Source organism: Bufo bufo, chromosome 1 (genome assembly GCF_905171765.1).
Source record: "Bufo bufo chromosome 1, aBufBuf1.1, whole genome shotgun sequence".
NCBI lineage: Eukaryota > Metazoa > Chordata > Amphibia > Anura > Bufonidae > Bufo > Bufo bufo.
This window is the reverse complement of record NC_053389.1, coordinates 817,637,591-817,663,268: the sequence shown is the minus strand read 5'-3', so window position 1 is coordinate 817,663,268 and position 25,678 is coordinate 817,637,591. Positions and strand designations below refer to the sequence as shown.

Here is a 25,678-nt window from a genome sequence, read left to right as displayed (position 1 = left end):
TGACAAAACTGTATAGAAAGGTTATTGAATATTATGTTAGGACAATCAGAAAACTTTTTGTCGCCCTAATGATATTGATCTAGGTGTTCAGGTCCACCCAAGCCATCCAACAGATGTCAAGCAACTTTGAGGCTTACTGGCATTCAGCCATATGAGAGAGCTGGTTTGGAATGTCTCATAGTGCACAAGGCTGCCATTGTAAGGTATACTGACTGGTATCTGTCTCATGGATAGATTGTTGGCTTCCACATACCTGGCTTTTGGCATATAGCCTTTGTGTGGTTGTCTATTGTATGTCATAGATAGTAGGAGTCCAAGACGCATCCAGCCATCCTCTTAATGCTGTTTCCAAACCATTTTGATGGGGTTTCCATCAGCTTCTAACCTTTTTATGAACCATACACCCTCTCTTCTTCAGAGCAGGGGATGCCTGGTTTGATGCTCGGGTCTAACCTTTTCATTGTATTAATTTGTACTCGAGCACCCGCAATATTTGGCTGAGCACTGCAATGTGCCGAGCACAGCGATGCTCGAGCCGAACAGCAGTTTGGCCGAGCATGCTCGCTCAACGCTATTGAGGCCCCGTCACCCCCTCTAGAAAGCTCAACAAGTGGAGGAAACCAGTGCCACTCATATTCTAGGACAGGCTGCTGGCAGCCATTTTAAATCATTCCCAGAGAACCCATTTAATAATGTCTGTACAGCAGTTTACCTTTTTGATATGGATTCAAGGCGAAATCAGAATCCTCACTTCTGAAGAGATCATAATTTTCATGAGGGTCAGACTGTGTATCTAAAAAACAAGCAGACAGAACATTGGATGTCATTAACATCACATGTTCCCAAAAACTCAAGAGCACTAAAGTTGTATAAATCCCCACAATACTAAAACAATGATTTATTTCCCAGCTAGCATTCTCTACCTAATTCTGAAAGGGAATCTATTAGCACATGCATTCTGTCTGAGAGCAGCATAAATTAGTAACCATAAAAGACATATATTAGATACAATGTTACCTTATTAAACCGAGAATTTGCCACTAAACATAGAAAACCTAAACTATTCCCAGTATAAAAAAAATAACTTAAAAAATTTAATACATTACTTTATTGATTAATAAAATTTAGCTAATTACTCAAATGCCATTATATCAGGTACAATTAATGTTAGAGTTAGAGCCGCTACAGTACCTAACATGGTTATAGATTAGCATGACTAAAGAGAGAGTGTTACAAAGATACATCAATAATGCATTGGCTGTAAGTGTATTACAGGGTAATACACTTAGGCCCCTTTCACACAGGCGAGTATTCTGCGCGGATGCGATGCGTGAGGTGAACGCATTGCACCCGCACTGAATACCGACCCATTCATTTTGATGGGGCTGTTCACATGAGCGGTGATTTTCACGCATCACTTGTGCGTTGCTTGAAAATCGCAGCATGCTCCTCTTTGTGCGTTTTTCACGTAACGCAGGCCCCATAGAAATGAATGGGGTTGCGCAAAAGTCGCAAGCATCCGCAAGCAAGTGCGGATGCGGTGCGATTTTCACGCACGGTTGCTAGGAGACGATCGGGATAGAGACCCGATCATTATTATTTTCCCTTATAACTTGGTTATAAGGGAAAATAATTGCATTCTGAATACAGAATGCATAGTAAAATAGCGCTGGAGGGGTTAAAAAAAATAAAAAATAATTTAACTCACCTTAGTCCACTTGATCGCGTAGCCCGGCTTCTCTTCTGTCTTCATCTTAGCTCTGTGGAGCAACAGGACCTGTGGTGACGTCTCTCCGGTCATCACATGATCCATCACATGATCTTTTACTATGGTGATGGATCATGTGATGACCGGAGTGACGTCACCACAGGTCCTGTTGGTCCACAGAGCCAAGATGAAGACAGAAGAGAAGCCGGGCTACGCGATCAAGTGGACTAAGGTGAGTTAAATTTTATTTTATTTTTTTAACCCCTCCAGCACTATTTTACTATGCATTCTGTATTCAGAATGCTATTATTTTACCTTATAACCATGTTATAAGGGGAAAATAATACAATCTACAGAACACCGATCCCAAGCCTGAACTTCTGTGAAGAAGTTCGGGTTAGGGTACCAAACACGCACGATTTTTCTCACGCGAGTGCAAAACGCATTACAATGTTTTGCACTCGCGCGGAAAAATCGTGCGTGTTGCCGCAACGCACCCGCACATTTTCCCGCAACGCCTGTCTGAAAGAAGCCTTACAGCTTCCTGCCTGTGAGATCCAGGGGGCTGGATCTCACAGGATAACAGGGATAGCAGCCATGATGCCTAAGGAAGGCATCGAGCTGCTGTCCAAGCCATCGGGTCCCCGTCACAGCAGCGGGGGACCTGATGGGAGTAGGGACCCTGCACGGACATCGCAGGTGCCGCGGTCAGTGCTGACCGCGGCTCATCTAGGGTTAATGCGCCAGCATCAGTGTATTCACCGATGCCGGCGCATACAGCATGGGTCCGGCTATCAGTCACTGCAGGACCCATGCAGCTGATCGGGTGCAGCCCCTGTGCTTGCCCGATCAGCGCACCGTAGTGCTACGGCGCTGGTATTTAATCCACAGCTGCCTTCGCCGTACATGTTCGGCGCTGGTAGCGAAGGATGTTAATTAATGCATTTGTACTTTTTTTAATGACTATTATTGGCTAATTGTGTGAATTTTACTTGTCAATTAAGTAATATATTACAATTTATTTTTGGAGTTATTTCTTCACTTACTCGGAATGGTTTACGTGTTCTAAATTAATAACAGGCACACTGTTTCACCTAGGTGTCTCATCTGTAAAGGTCCTGCATACTCGTACTGTAAGTTGTGTCAACCCCGCCTTCCTGTCACTGACTGACCGCTCCTTGGATCAGACCAGTGAACAGACATCCAGTAGTTTCTCTTCAACCATTCGTTGTGCTGAGTTTTTATCTAATTAGAGGCATTTCTTGCTTCTCTGAGGAGACTTCCAAGCACAGAGTTAAGAAAATCCCGCTGGGATTTTCTTACTTCTGTTATATGGTTCCCACTGACTTACCTGATTCTGTTCCTGCTTGCTAACTACTCTTCTGCAAGTGACCTAAGTTTATTTATTTATTTTTTATAATGACTGATCTGAAGCTGATGTGGCAGGCTGATCTGCGGCTGGTTTGAGACTGATCTGAGGCTGATGGAGCTTGGGGGGTCTGATATGAGGCTCATGGAGCTTGGGGGTCTGAGGATCTGATCTGAGGCTGATGGGGCTTGGGGGTCTGATATGAGGCTTGTGGAGCTTAGGGGTCTGGCCAGAGGCTGATGGAGCATGGGGTCTGATGAAGGTCTGATCTGAGGCCTGGTTGAGCTTGGGGGTCTGATTTTGGGGTCTAATCTGAGGTCAGATAAAGAATAGGGGTATAATTTGGAGGTTTGATCTGAGGTCTGATAAAAAAAATATATATATATATATTTTTTTTCCTCCTCCAAGTCCTAGGTGTGTCTTATAGTCTGTTGCATCTTATTGTCTGAAAATTATGGTAGCTCTTCTCGTTATCTGATTTGCTTCTAATTTTAATTGTAAAAAAAAAAAACTGCTGCATTTCTGTCACTTGTTCTACTGTGGAACTATTTATAAAAAAACTAAACAAAAACACAAACATGGTATTATGTGTGCATGCTTGTGACAGTATGAGGCAACAATGTTGTCCTTTTCACAATTAAAGACAATGGGGGAGATTTATCAAACTGGTGTAAAGTAGAACTTTCTTAGTTGCCCATAGCAACTAATCAGATTCCTCCTTTAATTTTTCACAGCTCCTTTGAAAAATGAAAGGTGGACTCTAATTGGTTGCAATGGGCAATTAAGCCAGTTCTACTTTAAACCAGTTTGATTAATCTCCCCCAATGTCTTCCGTGGCAGCAAAATGTAAGCAAAAATGTTGGTGATTGCTTCAGGCCTAAAGGGTATTTCAATGTTTAAACTATAACAAAATCATGAAGCAACTCAATCATAAAATGCATAAAAGATGGTACCTCTTCCTCCGAAATCCAAGTAGTCATTATCCGGTGAACAGTTTTGAGTTTCAGACTGTACATCTGAAAAAAAAACCACGAAGACATTTGATGCCATAAACGTCAACTATTGCTAAAAGCACAAGAACAACACAGTTGTATAAATCCTCACCGTACTGAGACCGTTATTTCTTTACCCAACTGTCAGGATCTGTCATCACATATGATATGATGGAAGCGCGAAGCAGTAAAAGACACATGGGTTTCACTTAGGAGTCTGCTATCCGCGAATGTCTTGTGACATAGAAGTCCAGCATATTCTTGAGATATCATCCCTGCCTTACTGTCACCGATTATGCAAAATAACCGTGGAGCTCCAGTTATGGGTGTCACAAAATCAGCTTGTGACTGACGAAGATAGGCCCTGAGCTATAGGAGTTGTCAACATTGAGCAGTTTATTGGAGGTCACACATGAAATTGCAGGTAATGTTAAAGATATTTCAAGTTCCCATACTGAAGCAAATCCAGGAGAAGAGAACGCCTCAGCTTGTTCTCACATCTCCCAAAATCTGACTAGTACCCCCAGTCTCAGAGTTATCCATAAAACACATCCCCCTGCCCTGTCTGTACTATCACTAGCAGGGGCAGGGGGTTCACTACCCCCAAGGGTAAGGAATGCTTTGAAGCGCGGCCAGAGCACTGAGACCCCTGTAAAGTGTAGATGTGTCTCCTGAGAGTCACAGAGGTCATCAGCATACCTTATCTCTGGTACCAGGGAGATGTGAAGACCATCACTTCAACCCTCACTATGTAACACGACACACACTGACTAATGAAAGAAGCACATTGACCAGATAAATAGAAAATCATATGAAAATGACTCAGTCAACTGTGTCACCGGGTCTTCGACACAGTGAAGAGATCACCCGTTTTAGAGATCAACAAATCCACCATATTAAGTGGCCCCTATATCAAGATCCATCTGTGTTACAAGTCTTCAGCATGTGATAAGTGGTGATGAGCGGCAGGGGCTATATTCGAATTTGCGATATTTCACGAATAATTTGCCAATTATTCGCTATATATTCATGAATTTGCGGATCTCCGTTCATTATTTTGCTCATTGCGAAAATCGGCAATGTAATATTCGCGTAATGTGCGTGCGCAAAATGGCTGTGGCCTAGTTTAGCAACTGTTTTCAACCTAGCCGAAGTTTGATGCGATTAGAAAACATGGTTGGCAGTAATTTTCGCGACTGTGAGGAAGAACTCCTGATCACTGTAAGTAATTTGACATTAAAGCAGTGTATTTAATTACATTCCACATGCATCAGAACAATCGCTTTATATGAAGATAGAGTGTTTTTTTTTAAATTCGCGATTGCTAAAATCGGCTAATGATGTGAATTGTTTTTCGCAATACACACAACTTCACATTTTATAAGGTCTCGGTACTGATTACTGATTAGTGCACTAAGCATTGCTCTGACAAAGACATTGCAACCTTCTCATTTGCCCACAAGCTTGAAGGGAGGTTTCTGTTGAATATTCACGAATACGAATATCTAGCACTATATACTAAATATTTGCAAATTCTCGGATAGCCAATATTGGCTATAAAAATCTGTGATTCGAATATTTGCGCTCAACACTAGTGACAAGGGATAAATTCCTAAGTCAGTTATCCTTCCACAGACAGCTGTTTTTGGGTGCTATCCTTCATCAGTGTGGAGTTGGATTCTGCCTAACCGGGAGCAATGCCTAGGAGACTACTCATAAGCTGGATCTTGACATAAGGACCACATAATACAGTGAATTTTAGTGATCTCTAAAGCGGGGACACGCCTTTGCTTCATTTTCCTTCCCTGGAGGGATATCTGGCTTTCACTGTGTTGAAGACCCATAACTGGGGATCCACGGTTATTTTGCATATGACTGTTTCTCAGGGAGCTTTGCACTTTGGATTGCTGTGTTGAGACTCTTCAATGAGGCTTTGCAGTATTTTTTGTAGCTGCTATCCTTAAGATCAGCTATTGTTTTGTTTTACTGTCACTGAGAGACGGTGTCTAGTCAGAAAAGTGGACAGGCATCCAGCAGCTGCTCTTCAGGCATTTCTTAACCCCTGTACTGACCACAACAAGCCCTTTTAACAGCAGTCACTAAGGGACCTTAGTCTAAGTGCAGCGTGCAGTGGAGAGCAGGAGCTCGACTCTTAGGCCCCTTTCACACGGGCGAGTATGTGATGCGTGAGTTGAATGCATTGCACCCACACTGAATACCGACCCATTCATTTCTATGGGGCTGTTCACATGAGCGCTCACTTGTGCGTTGCGTGAAAATCGCAGCATGCTCTATATTCTGCGTTTTTCACGCAACGCAGGCCCCATAGAAGTGAATGGGGTTGCGTGAAAATCGCAAGCATCTGCAAGCAAGTGCGGATGCGGTGCGATTTTCACACACGGTTGCTAGGAGACGATCGGGATGGAGACCCGATCATTATTATTTTCCCTTATAACATGGTTATAAGGGAAAATAATAGCATTCTGAATACAGAATGCATAGTAAAATAGCGCTGGAGGGGTTAAAAAAAAAAATAATAATTTAACTCACCTTAGTCCACTTGATCGCGATGCCTGGCTTCTCCTTCTGTCTCCTTTACTGAACAGGACCTGTGGTGAGCATTCATTACAGGTCAAGGACCTGTGGTGACGTCACTCCGGTCATCACATTATCCATCACATGATCTTTTACCATGGTGATGGATCATGTGATGACCGGAGTGATGTCACCACAGGTCCTTGACCTGTAATGAATGCTCACCACAGGTCCTGTTCAGTAAAGGAGACAGAAGGAGATGCCGGGCATCGCGATCAAGTGGACTAAGGGGAGTTAAATTATATATTTATTTTTTTTAACCCCCTCAGCGCTATTTTACTATGCATTCTGTATTCAGAATGCTATTATATTTGGGAACCAAACATGCACAATTTTTCTCACGCGAGTGCAAAACGCATTCCAATGTTTTGCACTCGCGCGGAAAAATAGCGGGTGTTCCCGTAACGCACCCACACATTTTCCCGCAACGCCCGTGTGAAAGAGGCCTTACATGACAGAAAGGCTCCTGCTCTAATGGCTCAGATCAGCAGAAGCTCTGATCCAGCTAATTTAACCCTAGATGCTGCAGTCAATACCATGGCATCTTAGTGGTTTAGAGAGAGAGGGCTTCCTCTGTCAGGCACCGGCACTACTGTTGAGCGAATCGAAGTATCCAAAGTTATCCAAAACTATGAATTAACACATGTGGAATTATATACATAACAAACAAGTGTGAAACAACTGAAAATATGTCATATTCTAGGTTCTTCAAAGTAGCCACCTTTTGCTTTGATTACTGCTTTGCACACTCTTGGCATTCTCTTGATGAGCTTCAAGAGGTAGTCCCCTGAAATGGCTTTCACTTCACAGGTGTGCCCTGTCAGGTTTAATAAGTGGGATTTCTTGCCTTATAAATGGGGTTGGGACCATCAGTGGCATTGAGGAGAAGTCAGGTGGACACACAGCTGATAGTCCTACTGAATAGACTGTTAGAATTTGTTTTGATTACTGCTTTGCACACTCTTGGCATTCTCTTGATGAGCTTCAAGAGGTAGTCCCCTGAAATGGTCTTCCAACAGTCTTGAAGGAGTTCCCAGAGATGCTTAGCACTTGTAGGCCCTTTTGCCTTCACTCTGCGGTCCAGCTCACCCCAAACCATCTCGATTGGGTTCAGGTCCGGTGACTGTGGAGGCCAGGTCATCTGACGCAGCACCCCATCACTCTCCTTCATGGTCAAATAGTCCTTACTTTCAAAGTTTTCCCAATTTTTCGGCTGACTTACTGACCTTCATTTCTTAAAGTAATGATGGCCACTCGTTTTTCTTTACTTAGCTGCTTTTTTCTTGCCATAATACAAATTCTAACAGTCTATTCAGTAGGACTATCAGCTGTGTGTCCACCTGACTTCTCCTCAATGCCACTGATGGTCCCAACCCCATTTATAAGGCAAGAAATCCCACTTATTAAACCTGACAGGGCACACCTGTGAAGTGAAAGCCATTTCAGGGGACTACCTCTTGAAGCTCATCAAGAGAATGCCAAGAGTGTGCAAAGCAGTAATCAAAGCAAAAGGTGGCTACTTTGAAGAACCTAGAATATGACATATTTTCAGTTGTTTCACACTTGTTTGTTATGTATATAATTCCACATGTGTTAATTCATAGTTTTTATGCCTTCAGTGTGAAGCTACAATTTTCATAGTCATGAAAATAAAGAAAACTCTTTGAATGAGAAGGTGTGTCCAAACTTTTGGTCTGTACTGTATATTGCACGGAGATGTTATATGTTTGTCTGCCGACTAATAATGATATAATAATTTTATTTAAAAAATTTAGGTAAGAGAAGCAATAAAAAATGGCAAATCGCCCATTTTGACCCTTTTTTCTGTTACGCCATTCTTCGTATTTGAATTTTTTGATTTTTTTTATAGTATGGACGTTTTCGGTCACGGTTATACTCATGATGTTTTTATTTATTGTTATTTAGGTATGTATTTTTTAATTATACGGAAAGGCTGGGTGATTTAAACCTTTATTTTTTTATATATATATATTTTAACATTTTTTTTTTTTTTGATGATTTTGAAGCTCATATATGAGCCTATTAATTATGCTTTTTAATTTTGTACTATCAGGGATTTTTAAAATGGGGTTTGGACTGAGAATTGCTCATTTCTTATCCTGGCCTGCTATCTGGTGGCCAAAATAAGAATTGCAGCAAGAACACTATCAGTCTCATCAGCGAGGCTCATAATGTTTAGCACAACATGCACTCATTGGCCGCTGAGGATTTTGATCATTTAGATGCCGTGATCTCACTTGATCAAGGCACCTAAAGCCTTCAATTACCGCGATCACGGTAATTAGCTTCAGGTCTCTGCTGTTTAAAACAGCAGAGATTTGCCAGCCATGATGTCTGCTGCACATGCCAGCGGGCGCCATGTCCCCACATCGCTCCAGTGCTGTACATGTACGGAGCTGGTAGCGAAAGGGTTAAAGACAATATCTAGCACTATATTCAAAATATTTATAAATTCTCAAATAGCCAATATTCGCTATAAAAATTTGTGATTCGAATATTCACGCTCAACACTAGTGACAAGGGATAAATACCTAAGTCAGTTATCCTTCCACAGACAGCTGTTTTGGGGTGCTATCCTTCATCAGTGTGGAGTAGGATTCTGCCTAACCGGGAGCAATGCCTAGGAGACTACTCATAAGCTGGATCTTGACATAGGGACCACATAATACGGTAAATTTGGTGATCTCTAAAGCGGGGACACGCCTTTGCTTCATTTTCCTTCCCTGGAGGGATATCTGGCTTTCACTGTGTTGAAGACCCATAACTGGGGCTCCACGTTTTTTTTGCATATGACTGTTTCTCAGGGAGCTTTGCACTTTGGATTGCTGTGTTGAGACTCTTCAATGAGGCTTTGCAGTATTTTTTGTAGCTGTTATCCTTAAGATCAGCTATTGTTTTGTTTTACCTCCACTGATTGACGGTGTTGAGTCAGAAGAGTGGACAGGCATCCAGCAGCTGCTCTTCAGGCATTTCTTAACCCCTGTACTGACCACAATATGCCCTTTTAACAGCAGTCACTAAGGGACCTTAGTCTAAGTGCAGCACGGTTTTGCGTGCAGCGGAGAGCAGGAGCTCGACTCTTACATGGCAGAAAGGCTCCTGCTCTAATGGCTCAGATCAGCAGAAGCTCTGATCCTGCTAATTTAACCCTAGATGCTGCATTCAATACCATTGCATCTTAGTGGTTTAGAGAGAGAGGGCTTCCTCTGTCAGGCATCGGCACTACTGTTGAGCAAATCATAGTATCCAAAGTAGTCTTCGATCTGAAGTTCAGGAAAAATTTGATTTGCTGCAAATCGGAATTTCCTCATCCTTTGTGATAACAAATGAATTTTCCCTGAAATGGAGGTAAAAAAAATATCAGAATCACGTCATCTATATGAGTATGAAAAGGCTGCAGTGGCCATCTTGATTGAAGATCCCACGCAAAATCATCTGACGTATGATGTCACCACGCTGGTCAGCGTGATGATGTCATCACGCACCACGCGGGGTCTTCAGTCAAGATGGTCATGGTGGCCTCTTCTCTCTCAAATAGATAAGGTGATGAATGCGGCCTCTGAGGGTTTCATTAATGGGGGGGGGGGGGCAATCGCTGTTCCCCGTCATAGCTCCATCTACTTACACAGAAATGCGCTTCGTGACGAAGCAGTCAAATAAAATCTTTATAAACTTTGCTCACCTCTAATTGTCACTACTGCTGTACTATGTCTGTATGTGGCAGCCTGGGGCCTAATGAAAGCCTCAATATCTTCCTGCAGTGTATGCCCTATTAGGCTGTGTCAGACAGATAGAATAATATCATTATTGGTTGGGAGACAAACACATAACATCTCCGTTCAATATATATTTATATAACCCTGCCTCATCAAAATGACCTTCCATTCATGGGAATGAATACAATCAGGATTCACAGATATGACATTTTAGAGGCTACCTTGGATGCCAATATTTATTTATTTTCTGGATCGGACAGTATATGAATACCTACGTCTGTTTCATCATCAGTGTATGACATAATTGTTACATCATTTTTTATCGGTGATTCAACATATGCTCACCCTCACTTACCTTTTTATGGTGTAATTATATGTATCTCACGTATGATCTTATATTCTATTTCGAAGTCTTACTAATCTCACTGTATTTATATGTATCGTTTATTTTTAAGTATCATCCTATTTTATACATTTGGTACACATATTGTGCCTTTTTAATTAATTAATAAACTACCCTGGCGATTTGTAGCAATTTTGTTTTCTATAGCCCAGATGGTGAGTGCTCAACCTTAGGCTGCGTTCACACGGGCGAGATTTCCGCGCGGGTGCAATGCGGTAGGTGAACGTATTGCACCCGCACTGAATCCCGACCCATTCATTTCAATGGGGCTGTTCAGATGAGCGGTTATTTTCGCGCATCACTTGTGCGTTGCGTGAAAATCGCAGCATGCTCTATATTCTGCGTTTTTCACGCAACGCAGGCCCCATAGAAGTGAATGGGGTTGCGTGAAAATCGCGAGCATCGCAAGCAAGTGCGGATGCGGTGCGATTTTCACGCATGGTTGCTAGGTGACAGTCTATTCACTGTATTATTTTCCCTTATAACATGGTTATAAGGGAAAATAATAGCATTCTGAAAACAGAATGCTTAGTAGGTGATCAATTGAGGGTTAAAAAAAATAAAGAGTAAAGAGACCGGTAACTATGCGATCAAGAGGAGAATGTGAGTTAATTATTTTTATTTTTTTAACCCTCAATTGATCACCTACTAAGCATTCTGTTTTCAGAATGCTATTATTTTCCCTTATAACCATGTTATAAGGGAAAATAATAACATCTACACAATCTTGAACCCAAACCTGAACTTCTGTGAAGAAGTTCGGGTCTGGGTACCACAGTCGGTTTTTTATCATGCGCGTGCAAAACACATTGCACCCGCGCGATAAAAACTGAACATCGGAACGCAATCGCAGTCAAAACTGACTGCAATTGCGTTCCTACTCGCGCGGGTTTGCCGCAATACACCGGGACGCATCCGGACCTAATCCGGACACGCTCGTGTGAACCCAGCCTTAATCAATACTTTTTATATACTCTGACTGGTTGAGTCATTCAGGCTTTGCAGCACCCACTTCATAGTTACTGACAGGGTGAGCCACCATATCCTTCAAACAAGTTGTGCTTTTTAATGCCATCATTAATTATGACATAAAACGTAGTGGGAAGTGGTAAAAAGATTCCAAATGGGGTGGAATTGAAAAAAAAACAACGCAATTTATCCACTGTTTTATGGGTTTTGTTCCCACAGAGTTTTGTTTGTGGCAAAACTGACCCATGACCTTCATTCTCTAGGTCAGTACAATTAGAACGATACCCAATATATATAGGTTTTTTATGTCTAAATATCTAAATAGCGTAAAAAAAATAAACTTTGATAAAAAAAGTTTTTTTTTACATCACCATTTTCTGATCCCCATAACTTTTTTATACTTATGTCTACTGAGCTGAGTGGGGGTTCAGTTTTTGCGGGAAAATCCGTAGTTTTTATTCATACCATTTTGGAGTGGTCATGACTTTTTGATCACATTTTATTAATTTTTTTGGGGTAAGAGAAGCAATAAAAAATTGCAAATTGGCCATTTTGACCCTTTTTTCTGTTACGCCATTCATCGTATTATTTTTTTTATAGTATGGACGTTTTCGGTCACGGTTATACTCATGATGTTTATATTTATTGTTATTTAGGTATTTATTTTTTTATTATACGGAAAGGGTGGGTAATTTAAACTTTTATGTTTTTTTCATATATATATATATATTTTAACATTTATTTTTTTATTTTTTTTGTGATGATTTTGAAGCTCATATATGAGCCTATAAATTATGATTTTTAATTTTTAATTTTGTACTATCAGGGATTTTTAAAATGGGTTTTGGACTGAGAATTGTTCATTTCTTATCCTGGCCTGCTATCTGGTGGCCAAAATAAGAATTGCAGCATGAACACTATCAGCCTCATCAGCGAGGCTCATAATGTTCAGCGCAGCTACCGATACACTCATTGGCCGTTGAGGTTTTGATCATTTAGATGCCATGATCTCACTTGATCACGGCATCTAAAGCCTTCAATTACCGCGATCGGCACTATTGCAGGTCACGGCAATTAGCCGCAGGTCTCTGCTTTTTGAAACAGCAGAGACTTGCCAGCCATGATGCCCGCTGCCCGTGCCAGCGGGCGCCATGTCCCCACATCGCTCCAGCGCCGTACATGTACGGTGCTGGTAGCGAAAGGGTTAAAGACAATATCATGCAAAATCACATTTATTTTTATTTATTTGACTCACTTATATAGCGCTGACATATTCTGCAGCACTTTACAGACATTAGCATCACAATGTCCCCAGTTAGGCTCACAATCTAAGGTCCCTATCAGTAGGTCTTTGGAGTTTAAGAGGAAATCCACACAAACACGGGGAGAACATGCAAACTCCATGTGTATGTCTTTGAACATTTGAAAAAATGCTTTTTAATGGAAAAAAATTGCAAAAATCAAAACCCCTCCGTGGCAGCAAAATGTAAGCAAAAATGTTGGTGATTGCTTCAGGCTAAAGGGTATTTCAATGTTTAAACTATAACGAAATCATGAATCAACTCATAAAATGCATAAAAGATGGTACAAAAAAAAACATCAATCTGAACTGATCAGGGTGGTTTACCTCTTCCTCCGAAATCCGAGTAGTCATTATCTGGTGAACAGTTTTGAGTTTCAGACTGTACATCTGAAAAAAACACGAAGACATTTGATGTCATAAACGTCAACTATTGCTAAAAGCACAAGAACAACACAGTTGTATAAATCCTCACCGTACTGAGACCGTTATTTATTTACCCAACTAGAGGATGATCTTTCATCACATATGATATGATGGAAGCGCGAAGCAGTAAAAGACACATGGGTTTCACTTAGGAGTCTGCTATCCGCGAATGTCTTGTGACATAGAAGTCCAGCATATTCTTGAGATATCATCCCTGCCTTACTGTCACCGATTATGCAAAATAACCGTGGAGCCCCAGTTATGGGTGTCACAAAATCAGCTTGTGACTGACGAAGATAGGCCCTGAGCTATAGGAGTTGTCATCATTGAGCAGTTTATTGGAGGTCACACATGAAATTGCAGGTAATGTTAAAGATATTTCAAGTTCCCATACTGAAGCAAATCCAGGAGGAGAGAATGCCTCAGCTTGTTGTCACATCTCCCAAAATCTGACTAGTACCGCCAGTCTAAGAGTTATCCAAAAAAAAATCTCGAATATTCTCAAATACGAATATCTAGCACTATATTCTAAATATTTGCAAATTCTCGAATAGCTGATATTCGCGATAAAAATTTGCTATTCGAATATTCGCGCTCAACACTAGTGTGAGGAATATGGATTAATATTTACTAGCCATGTCCATACACCCACCATTTGCTAAAAGATAGCAGAGGTAGTGAACTCCACAGGGGTTCTGGCTTCAAGGAAGCCACATGCGTACGTATTCACACCTCAACCAGCCAGTACGGAGGTCAGCTAATCCTATAGGAATACCTCTCTGTAGGGGGTCTCAGCCCTTGCCCAGATCTATCATTTCCCCCCAGACATCATGTTACTGGCAGTTCATAAGAAATTATGAATCGCCCGTCCATCCCAGACATAGGTCAAATATATTTATGCGATCCTGGGGCAAAGACTAACATGCCCATGGTCATAGATTGAAGGTTGGATGCCAGGGAAGGGAGATATTCATATCTCCCCAGAGAAACCCAATAATGGTACCATGCTTGGACTCTAATTGTAGCTGGAACCCAGGGGGGTCTGTTGGTCCCAGAACCATCTCACTGTTACCTTCTGGTCTGAAGCTATGAACCCTAAAGCGTATTGTGGGTCATTGAGCTGCCAGGCTAAGCAGGGAGGGGGGGGGGGAACCATTCCCAGAGGCAGGAAGAGGAGGGTCCGGCTACAGTTTAAAAGGCTTATGCCAGCAAGCGGGCATGTCTTTTTCTGAAAGGGGGTCACATTGTGACATGTGTTTGGAGAGACCTGGAAATTGCTGATATCACTGCCCCCACGTTACCGCAGCCAAGGACTATTCCAAAATCACTGTAGAATTGCAGTGGCCAATATGGCGGAACTGCTCAGACCCCAAACACTGTAGCGTGTTTCTCATTGGGCGAGCAGTCCCATCGCATGTGAACCACAGAAATATCGTGGCAGATATGGAGGAGCTGCTCAAACCCCAAACACTGTAGCGTGTTTCTCATTGGGGGAGCAGTCCCACCGCATGTGGACCGCAGCAAACGACCATCCCGAGCAATTAATGCGTACAAAGGAGGACGCCAGCGCGGTCCACATGCACCACAAAAGCATCCTGCACAGGCAGAGCATTGTGCGGATGAAAATACAATTATATAAATCACTGAAGAAAATGCACCAAAAGGATATGTCACTGACTAAACTAGCTGGTCATGTAAGCAGATATTAAAAGCTGAGACTTTCGCCAATATGTTCCTGTCAGGAAGATATCGGAGCCCATCATTGCACCACGTCACGGTCACTCAGCATGGCAAAGGGTCCTACCACTACGCTAACTGTGGTGTGAACACGGTCTGAAGGTGATATGATCCAGCTCACAGCCCAGCCTGCACACAAATGCCTAGCAGGACAGCCAGTGCAATGTGAACAAAGCAGGACTGTGAGCCCCACCCATATCAGACCATGTGATGAAGGATTCGCCCAATGAGAAACACGCTACAGTGTTTGGGGTCTGAGCAGTTCCGCCATATTGGCCACTGCAATTCTACAGTGATTTTGTTTTATATGTCTTGAATGTGCCTTCATCTGGCAATTGAACATTCCTTTGCACCTGGAATCCTCCATCACATGGTCTGATATGGGTGGGGCTCACAGTCCTGCTTTGTTCACATTGCACTGGCTGTCCTGCTAGGCATTTGTGTGCAGGCTGGGCTGTGAGCTGGATCATATCACCTTCAGACCGTGTTCACACCACAGTTAGCGTAGTGGTAGGACCCTTTGCCATGCTGAGTGACCGTGACGTGGTGCAATGATGGGCTCCGATATCTTCCTGACAGGAACATATTGGCGAAAGTCTCAGCTTTTAATATCTGCTTGCATGACCAGCTAGTTTAGTCAGTGACATATCCTTTTGGTGCATTTTCTTCAGTGATTTATATAATTGTATTTTCATCCGCACAATGCTCTGCCTGTGCAGGATGCTTTTGTGGTGCATGTGGACCGCGCTGGCGTCCTCCTTTGTACGCATTAATTGCTCGGGATGGTCGTTTGCTGCGGTCCACATGCGGTGGGACTGCTCCCCCAATGAGAAACACGCTACAGTGTTTGGGGTTTGAGCAGCTCCTCCATATCTGCCACGATATTTCTGTGGTTCACATGCGATGGGACTGCTCGCCCAATGAGAAACACGCTACAGTGTTTGGGGTCTGAGCAGTTCCGCCATATTGGCCACTGCAATTCTACAGTGATTTTGTTTTATATGTCTTGAATGTGCCTTCATCTGGCAATTGAACATTCCTTTGCACCTGGAATCCTTCATCACATGGTCTGATATGGGTGGGGCTCACAGTCCTGCTTTGTTCACATTGCACTGGCTGTCCTGCCAGGCATTTGTGTGCAGGCTGGGCTGTGAGCTGGATCATATCACCTTCAGACCGTGTTCACACCACAGTTAGCGTAGTGGTAGGACCCTTTGCCATGCTGAGTGACCGTGACGTGGTGCAATGATGGGCTCCGATATCTTCCTGACAGGAACATATTGGCGAAAGTCTCAGCTTTTAATATCTGCTTGCATGACCAGCTAGTTTAGTCAGTGACATATCCTTTTGGTGCATTTTCTTCAGTGATTTATACAAGGACTATTCCACCATCATAACCCAAAGGAACATTCATCTAGCCGGTAAATGATTTTTACTCTGTTTAATCCTGTTTGTACCATACTACCTGTATTCGTAACCTCAGACCACTGTATATATTCTTTGTGTATAGTGTGTTATCTAGTGTGCCCTTAAGGCAATTAAATATATAATTTCATCTTGTGCTGTCTTGTATCTCGATCACGAATCCCCACGTCCGTGTTTTGGACTAGCAAATCAATACGCTACCACGGGTTGGTTTCTTACCCTATATAATCCTGTTAACAGACTGGGCTTATATCAAACAAGGAACTGGTGGCAGTCTTTCCACGCTGAGAATGCGCTGTTTCACTGGGGCAGTGAAAAGGCTGTCTCAGCTTGTTTCTGCTCTGTGCCCGTGTGGACAGGAGGAATATGTGAAAACTGTACCAAGACTGACAATACCCGCTCCTCCAGGAGAGAGTAATGTCACGCCTTGGTAACCAGTGACCATACCGTATCGCGTGAGCTCGACATAGTTGACGTCAAGCGGGCATGAGGGGTGATATCCCTCACAACTAGTGACAAGGTCTAAATACCTAAGTCAGTTATCCATCCACAGACAGCTGTTTTGGGGAGTAGTGTGGAGTAGGATTCTGCCTAACCGGGAGCAATGCCTAGGAGACTACTCATAAGCTGGATCTTGACATAGGGACCACATAATATGGTGAATTTGTTGATCTCTAAAGCGGGTACACGCCTTTGCTTGATTTTCCTTCCCTAGAGGGATATCTGGTTTTCACTGTGTTGAAGACCCATAACTGGGGCTCTACAGTTATTTTGCATATTACTGTTTCTCAGGGAGCTTTGCACTTTGGATTGCTGTGTTGAGACTCTTCAATGAGGCTCTGCAGTATTTTTTGTAGATGTTATCCCTAAGATCAGCTATTGTTTTGTTTTACTGCCACTGATTGACAGTGTTGAGTAAGAAAAGTGGACAGGCATCCAGCAGCTGCTCTTCGGGCATTTCTTAACAATCAGGGCTTTCTTCTAAACAGGACTACGTTACTACTCTCTTATCATCTTTCTCCGTAACCCCAAACAACTGTTTAATACCTTTAACTCTCTACTCCCCCGTGCCCCCTCCCGCACCCCTCATCTCAGCTGAAGAGTTTGCCTCATATTTCAGAGTTAAAAATTGATAAAATCCGTGAAAGCTTCAAACACCCCCCACTACATCCCTACACACCACAGAAAGCTCTTCCCACATAACTCAGTTTACAACCATCACAGAAGAAAAGATTTCCAACTTAGTCTCCAAATCACACCTCACCACTTGTGCCTTTGACCCAAACCCATCCCACCTCATCCCTAACCTCACCACTATAGTTTTCCCTGCCCTAACCCACCTCTTCAACCTATCGCTGTCACGGCTGTTTGTGAGCAACAATAGTATACACAGTAAAAAGAGCTACTGACCGGACCCAAACTAGGGAGGATAAAGGGTGACCCCTATCAGACCCTCAAAGCTCTCCCTATTCTGATAAAGCACATGCCCGGATCCCAATGGCGGAACGAGGCATGCCCACGTGCCTAAGACTGATGATCACTGTAACCCATACAATAGTGGAAGGGGCACGGCCACCGGTGCCCTACTCAGTATATGGAGGGAACCGTGGCCACCTCAGATCCAGTCAGAAAATAATCAGGTACACAACAATGTCTGTACACTTAGCTGAAGGTGTTGCAGCCGCAGAGAAGACGGATCCAAGGACAGCTGGCAATATCCGGAGTGCTTGCTGCAGCAGAACACAGGTCCAGTGAACTGATAGCTACAAGTGAAGATACTAAAGCAAGAGCTACAACTGAAATGAGATCTATAATCCACGCCCTACAATAGGAGGAGGGGTGATATAAAGAGAGGGAAATCAAACACATGAGGAACAGCTGGGAGGAAGGAAACCAAAAGTAAACAGAGCAGTGAGAACTCCTCCCAGCTCTAGTAGTGACATCATCACAGGGGTGGAGAAACAGAGCTGTGAGAACGTCCCAAAGCTCTGGTAGTGACAGTACCCCTTCCTCTACGGGTGGACTCCGGACACCCAGGACCCACCTTCTCAGGATGAGCCCTATGAAATGTTCTGATGAGGCGAGTGGCTTTAATGTCCGACACCGGAACCCACATCCTCTCCTCAGGACCATAACCCTTCCAATGAACGAGGTACTGAAGAGAACCGCGGACAATGCGAGAGTCCACAATTCTGGAAACCTCAAACTCCAGATTGCCATCAACCAAAATCGGAGGAGGAGGCAAAGAGGAGGGTACCGTGGGCTGGACATATGGTTTTAAGAGAGATCTGTGAAATACATTATGTATCTTCCAAACCCGTGGAAGATCAAGACGGAAGGCAACAGGATTGATGACTCACAAGATTTTATAAGGCCCAATAAACTTGGGACCCAATTTCCAGGAGGGAACCTTCAGTTTAATATTTCTTGTAGACAACCACACCAGATCACCCACATTCAGGTCCGGACCAGGCACACGTCTCTTATCAGCCACACGCCTATACCTCTCACTCATCTTTTTAAGATTACTCTGAATCTTTTGCCAAATGGTAGACAAAGACGAGGAAAATCTCTCCTCCTCAGGTAAACCAGAAAGATCCCCTCCCGAGAATGTCCCAAACTGCGGATGGAACCCATATGCACCAAAGAATGGTGACTTATCAGAAGATTCCTGACGACGGTTGTTCAGAGCAAACTCAGCAAGAGGGAGAAATGAACACCAATCCTCCTGGTTCTCTGCCACAAAACAGCGCAAATATGTCTCCATATTCTGATTGAGGCGCTCAGTCTGACCATTCGACTGCGGGTGAAAAGCAGAAGAGAAGGACAGCCGAACCCCCAGGCGAGAACAGAAAGCCTTCCAGAACCTGGACACAAACTGCGTGCCTCTATCGGAAACAATATCAGAGGGAATGCCGTGCAATTTAACAATATGGTCGACAAAAGCTTGCGCCAACGTTTTAGCATTGGGTAAACCAGGGAAAGGTACGAAATGAGCCATCTTGCTAAAACGGTCCACCACCACCAGGATCACCGACTTCCCCGAGGAACGAGGAAGTTCCGTGATAAAGTCCATGGACAGGTGTGTCCAAGGACGGGAAGGTATGGGTAACGGGAGAAGGGAACCTGAAGGCCGTGAACGAGGGACCTTAGCGCGAGCGCACGTCTCACAAGCAGCCACAAAACCCTCCACCGACTTACGAAGAGCCGGCCACCAAAATCTCCGAGCAATGAGATCTACCGTGGCTCTACTCCCGGGGTGACCAGCAAGAACCGTATCATGATGCTCCTTAAAGAGTTTGTGACGTAGCTCAGGAGGCACGAACAACTTCCCAGAAGGACAACGGGCAGGTGCCTCAGTCTGGGCAGCCTGGACCTCGGCCTCCAAATCGGAATATAGAGCAGAAACAACTACCCCCTCCGCCAAAATGGGATCCGGGTCCTCGGAGTTTCCTCCTCCCGGAAAACAGCGAGAGAGAGCATCAGCCTTCACATTTTTTATCCCAGGTCGGAATGTAACAACAAAATTGAATCTGGAGAAGAACAGAGACCATCTGGCCTGTCTCGGATTCATACGCCTGGCCGACTCCAAGTATGCCAGATTCTTATGGTCGGTAAAAACGGTGATAGGGTGCCTGGCCCCCTCCAACCAATGGCGCCATTCCTCGAAAGCCAACTTGATGGCCAACAACTCCCTATCTCCCACATCATAGTTTCTCTCTGCCGGGGAGAGTTTTTTAGAGAAAAAGGCACAGGGTCGCCATTTGGCAGGAGAAGGGCCCTGGGACAAAACCGCACCCACACCCACCTCGGAAGCATCCACCTCAACAATAAAAGGTAAGGAAACATCGGGATGCACCAAGACGGGAGCAGACGCAAAACTCTCTTTAATCTTAGAAAAGGCTTCAAGCGCCTCCTCCGACCAAGAGGAAAAATCCGCCCCCTTTTTTGTCATGTCAGTAAGGGGTTTGACAACAGAGGAATAATTCAAAATGAATTTTCTGTAATAGTTCGCAAAACCCAGAAAGCGCATCAATGCCTTCTGATTCTCAGGAAGCTCCCACTCAAGTACAGCACGGACCTTCTCCGGATCCATGCGAAAACCAGAAGCAGAGAGGAGAAAAACCAGAAATTGAATCTCCGATACCATAAAAAGACATTTCTCCAGCTTGGCGTACAATTTATTTTCCCGCAGAATCTGCAGAACCTGAAAAAGATGATCCTGATGGGTCTGAACATCAGGGGAAAAAATCAAAATATCATCAAGATACACCATTACAAATTTCCCCATTAAATGGTAGAAAATACTATTAACAAAATGCTGAAAGACGGCCGGAGCATTCATCAGGCCGAAAGGCATAACGAGATTCTCAAAATGCCCGTTAGGGGTATTAAAGGCCGTTTTCCATTCATCCCCCTCTCTGATCCTGACCAGGTTGTACGCGCCTCTCAAATCCAATTTGGAAAACACCTTGGCCCCAACAATTTGGTTGAAGAGGTCCGGGATCAGAGGAAGGGGATAGGGATAAGGGGATAGGGATCGCGAATCGTGATACGGTTCAGCTCCCTAAAATCTAGGCAAGGTCTCAGAGAGCCATCTTTTTTTTTAACAAAAAAAAAACCCGCGGCCACAGGTGACTTTGAGGGACGAATATGCCCCTTCTCGAGACTCTCGGAGATATAAGTTCGCATTGCGATTCTTTCCGGTTGTGAGAGATTGTAGAGGCGTGCTTTTGGCAGCTTGGCGCCGGGAATGAGGTTAATGGGACAGTCAAACTCCCGGTGAGGAGGTAGCTCCTGAACACCGCTCTCGGAAAACACGTCCGAGAAATCAGAGATAAATGATGGCACAGTTTTAGTAGACACCTCTGCAAAAGTCGCTGTGAGACAATTCTCTCTACAAAAGTCACTCCACTCATTTATTTGCCTTCCTTGCCAATCAATAGTGGGGTTATGTCTAGTGAGCCAGGGTAACCCCAAAACTAGAGGAGAAGGCAATCCGTTAAGGACAAAACAAGATATATCTTCCACATGAGTGTCACCTACAGCTAGCCGGATATTGTGAACAATGCCCTTCAGAGATCTCTGTGAGAGTGGAGCAGAGTCAATAGCAAAAACAGGTATATCCTTTTCTAATGTGCAAACCTGAAAACCATGCATGGCTACAAATTGAGTGTCAATAAGATTGACGGCCGCTCCACTATCGACAAAAATCTCACAAGAAATGACTTTGCTCTCTAGCGCCACCCTGGCAGACAGGAGAAAACGGGAACTGCAGGTCAGAGGAAAAGCATCAATTCCTACATCAACTTTGCCCAAAGTAGCAGATGAAGCAGAATTTGATGATTTACCTGTTGAGTTTTTTCTCTTATTATCGCTCTTAGTACAGTTCAAGAATCTCCTAGAGGGACAAACATTTGCCAAATGACCTATGCCCCCACAACAAAAACACACCATACTCTGAGGACTAAATCCTCTTTTATCAGGGGCAAGTCGACCTAGCTGCATGGGCTCCTCCTCAGAGGGGAGCGAGACAGGATGAGGCCCCTGCACACTGAATGAGTCCGCACCACTGCCCCTATACTGACAATGGCTGGACAGAGAGGTCTCGTTTCTTTCTCTTAGACGCCTGTCAAGGCGTACCGCCAATGACATGGCAGACTCTAAGGACTTTGGTCTCTCATGGAAAGCAAACGCATCTTTCAATCTCTCTGAGAGACCATGACAGAACTGACTCCGGAGTGCAGCATCATTCCAACCCGAATCAGCTGCCCATCTCCGAAATTCAGAACAATAAAGCTCCGCAGACAGTTTGTTCTGGCATAAAACACGTAAGTTAGATTCGGCCAGAGCAACACGATCCGGGTCATCATAAATCTGCCCCAGGGCCACAAAAAATCTTTCCACGGATCGAAGGGAGGGATCCCCTGATGGCAGCGAAAAAGCCCAAGTCTGAGCATTACCCCTGAGCAGGGAGATGACAATCCTCACCCTCTGCTCTTCCTTACCAGAGGAGTGGGGACACAATCAAAAATGGAGTTTGCATGCCTCTCTGAAGCGAACAAAATTCTCACTGCCCCCGGAGAACGTTTCCGCAAGTGAGACCTTTGGCTCGCAACAGACTCCATGAGCCGGAGCAGAGCCCAATGATTGAAGCTGAGTCATAGATTGACGGAGATCCGCTACTTCCAAAGAAAGACCCTGCATGCGGTCAACCAGGCCAGAAAGCGGATCCATGTCAAAAAAGGACGGTTTTGGTGGATTATAATGTCACGGCTGTTTGTGAGCAACAATAGTATACACAGTAAAAAGAGCTACTGACCGGACCCAAACTAGGGAGGATAAAGGGTGACCCCTGTCAGACCCTCAAAGCTCTCCCTATTCTGCTAAAGCACATGCCCGGATCCCAATGGCGGAACGAGGCATGCCCACGTGCCTAAGACTGATGATCACTGTAACCCCTACAATAGTGGAAGGGGCACGGCCACCGGTGCCCTACTCAGTATATGGAGGGAACCGTGGCCACCTCAGATCCAGTCAGAAAATAATCAGGTACACAACAATGTCTGTACACTTAGCTGAAGGTGTTGCAGCCGCAGAGAAGACGGATCCAAGGACAGCTGGCAATATCCGGAGTGCTTGCTGCAGCAGAACACAGGTCCAGTGAACTGATAGCTACAAGTGAAGATTCTACTGAAATGAGAACTATAATCCACACCCTACAATAGGAGGAGGGGTGATATAAAAGAGAGGGAAATCAAACACATGAGGAACAGCTGGGAGGAAGGAAACCAAAAGTAAACAGAGCAGTGAGAACTCCTCCCAGCTCTAGTAGTGACATCATCACAGGGGTGGAGAAACAGAGCTGTGAGAACGTCCCAAAGCTCTGGTAGTGACAATCGCTAACCACTGGCATCTTACCTGGATCCATCCACTTTATCCAGCTATTGTCCCATTTCACTGCTCCCATTTGCACCCAAACTCCTAGAACAACATGTTCATCTTGAATTGTCCTCTCGCCTCTCATGCCACTCATTTTTTGATCAAATGCAATCCGGCTTCAGACCAAATCACTGCACTGAAACCGCCCTAACCAAAATTGCCAATGATCTGCTAGCTGCCAAAGCTAAACGTCATTACTCTGTGCTCCTCCTTCTTGACCTTTCCTCTGCCTTCGACACTGTTGACCACTCTCTCCTCCTACAAATCCTCTCTTCGCTTGGCGTCAAAGATTCAAAGACCTAATCGTCTTTTGGATCTCCTCGTACCTCACCAACAGAACGTTAAGCATTTCCCATTCATACACTACCTCCTCATCACGCCCCCTTTCTGTTGGTGTCCCTCAAGGCTCTGTCCTGGGTCCCCTGCTTTTCTCCACTTATACATTTGGCCTGGGACAGCTCATAAAGTCTCATGGCTTCCAATATACCTCTATGCTGACGACACTCAGATCTACCTCTCCGGCCCAGATGTTGCTTCCCTGCTATCCAGAATCCCAGTATGTCTGTCAGCAATATCTTCATTCTTCTCATCCCGCTTACTAAAACTCAACATGGAGAAAACTGAATTCATTGTCTTTCCCCCATGTCACTTAGCCCCCCTAACTGACCTCTCCATCACAGTTAATAGCACAACAATTTCTCTAGTCTCGCAGGCCAGTTGCCTGGGGGTAGCATTGGATTCTGCCCTGTCCTTTAAGCCACACATCCAAACCCTCACCTCCACCTGCCGTTTCCAACGTAAGAACATCTCTCGTATTTGTGCCTTCCTCATGCCATGGTCAACTAAAATACTAGTGCATGCTCTCATCATCTCTCACCTGGACTACTGCAACATCCTCCTGTGTGGCCCCCCATCAAGCACTCCTGCTCCCCTTCAATCTATTCTCAACTCTGCTGCCTGGTTAATGCACCTCTCCCCTCGTTTCTCCTCTGCCTCTCCCCTCTGCCAATCCCTTCACTGGCTCCCCATTGGCCAGCAAATTCAGGTTAAAATATTTACAACTACATATAAGGCCGTCCACAACCTATCCCCTCTTTACATCTCTGACCTGCTTTCTCGATACACCCCCACACGTAATCTTAGATCCTCACAGGACCTCCTCCTCAGTTCTTGTCTCATCTGTTCCTCACACAATCGACTACAAGATTTATCACGTGCCTCTCCCCTACTCTGGAACTCACTACCCCAACACATCAGGCTGTCCCCTCAACATCCAAAGCTTCAAGAGTAACCTGAAAACCCTCCTTTTCAGAAAAGGCTACCATCTGCAATGATCATGCAGCCACCACACAACCACAAGAGCAGCCTATACCTTCACCTACTGGGTACCCCCCTTTCCTTATAGATTGTAAGCTCTTGTGGGCAGGGTCCATTACCCCTGTTAATAGTTTCTTGTTTACTGTGTTTTTTCTTTCTTTCTGTTTAACCCCAACTATTATAATAAAATAATAATAATATACTATATATCTGGCCAGAAAGGAGTGGTCGGGAGGGGTTATGAATGGGGCATGAGGGCCCAATTTAGATTCTTGCTATGGGGCCCAGTGATTTCTATGTATGCCCCTGCCAGGACATTATTGAGTCACTCTCAGCAGCCTTCCTATCTACTGTCCATGCTGCACTGTCCATGCTAGCGGATGGTCAAAATAATATGACTTGAATGTGTACATAATATATACCATAGTTATCGAAAAGAAAATGGAATCTACTCTTACATTCTCCTGCTTCCTTGTATTTTAAGTTGTCATTTCTGGCAAAAGTTTATCTTTTTGAGTGACTTCCAGACCAAATACCTGAAAAATACAAGATGATAGAACATTGATTATCACAAATATCAGGTAAATTTTATTAATCATCTAGGACAGTGATGGCTAACCACCGGCACTCTAGCTGTGGTGAAACTACGACTCCCAGCATGCTCCATTCATTTCTACAGCGTTCTGAGAACAGCCAAGCAAGTGTGCATCTTGGGAGTTGTAGTTTTAGCACAGCTGGAGTGCCGGAGGTTAGCCATC

General features: G+C 44.2%; 1 protein-coding gene across 1 annotated transcript in view; it reads right to left on the bottom strand.

Annotated features, from left to right (window-relative positions):
• The window catches only part of LOC120986631 (E3 ubiquitin/ISG15 ligase TRIM25-like), a 64,503-nt gene extending 39,108 nt beyond the window's left edge, over positions 1-25,395 (bottom strand). Inside the window, exons 1-4 of the mRNA XM_040415299.1 lie at positions 25,379-25,395; positions 13,401-13,463; positions 4,031-4,093; positions 713-793 (exon numbers count right to left, since the gene is read on the bottom strand). The gene's annotated coding sequence lies outside the window, so the exon portion shown is untranslated. The remainder of the gene's footprint in view (positions 1-712; positions 794-4,030; positions 4,094-13,400; positions 13,464-25,378) is intronic.
• Between the last annotated feature and the right edge of the window lie 283 nt (positions 25,396-25,678).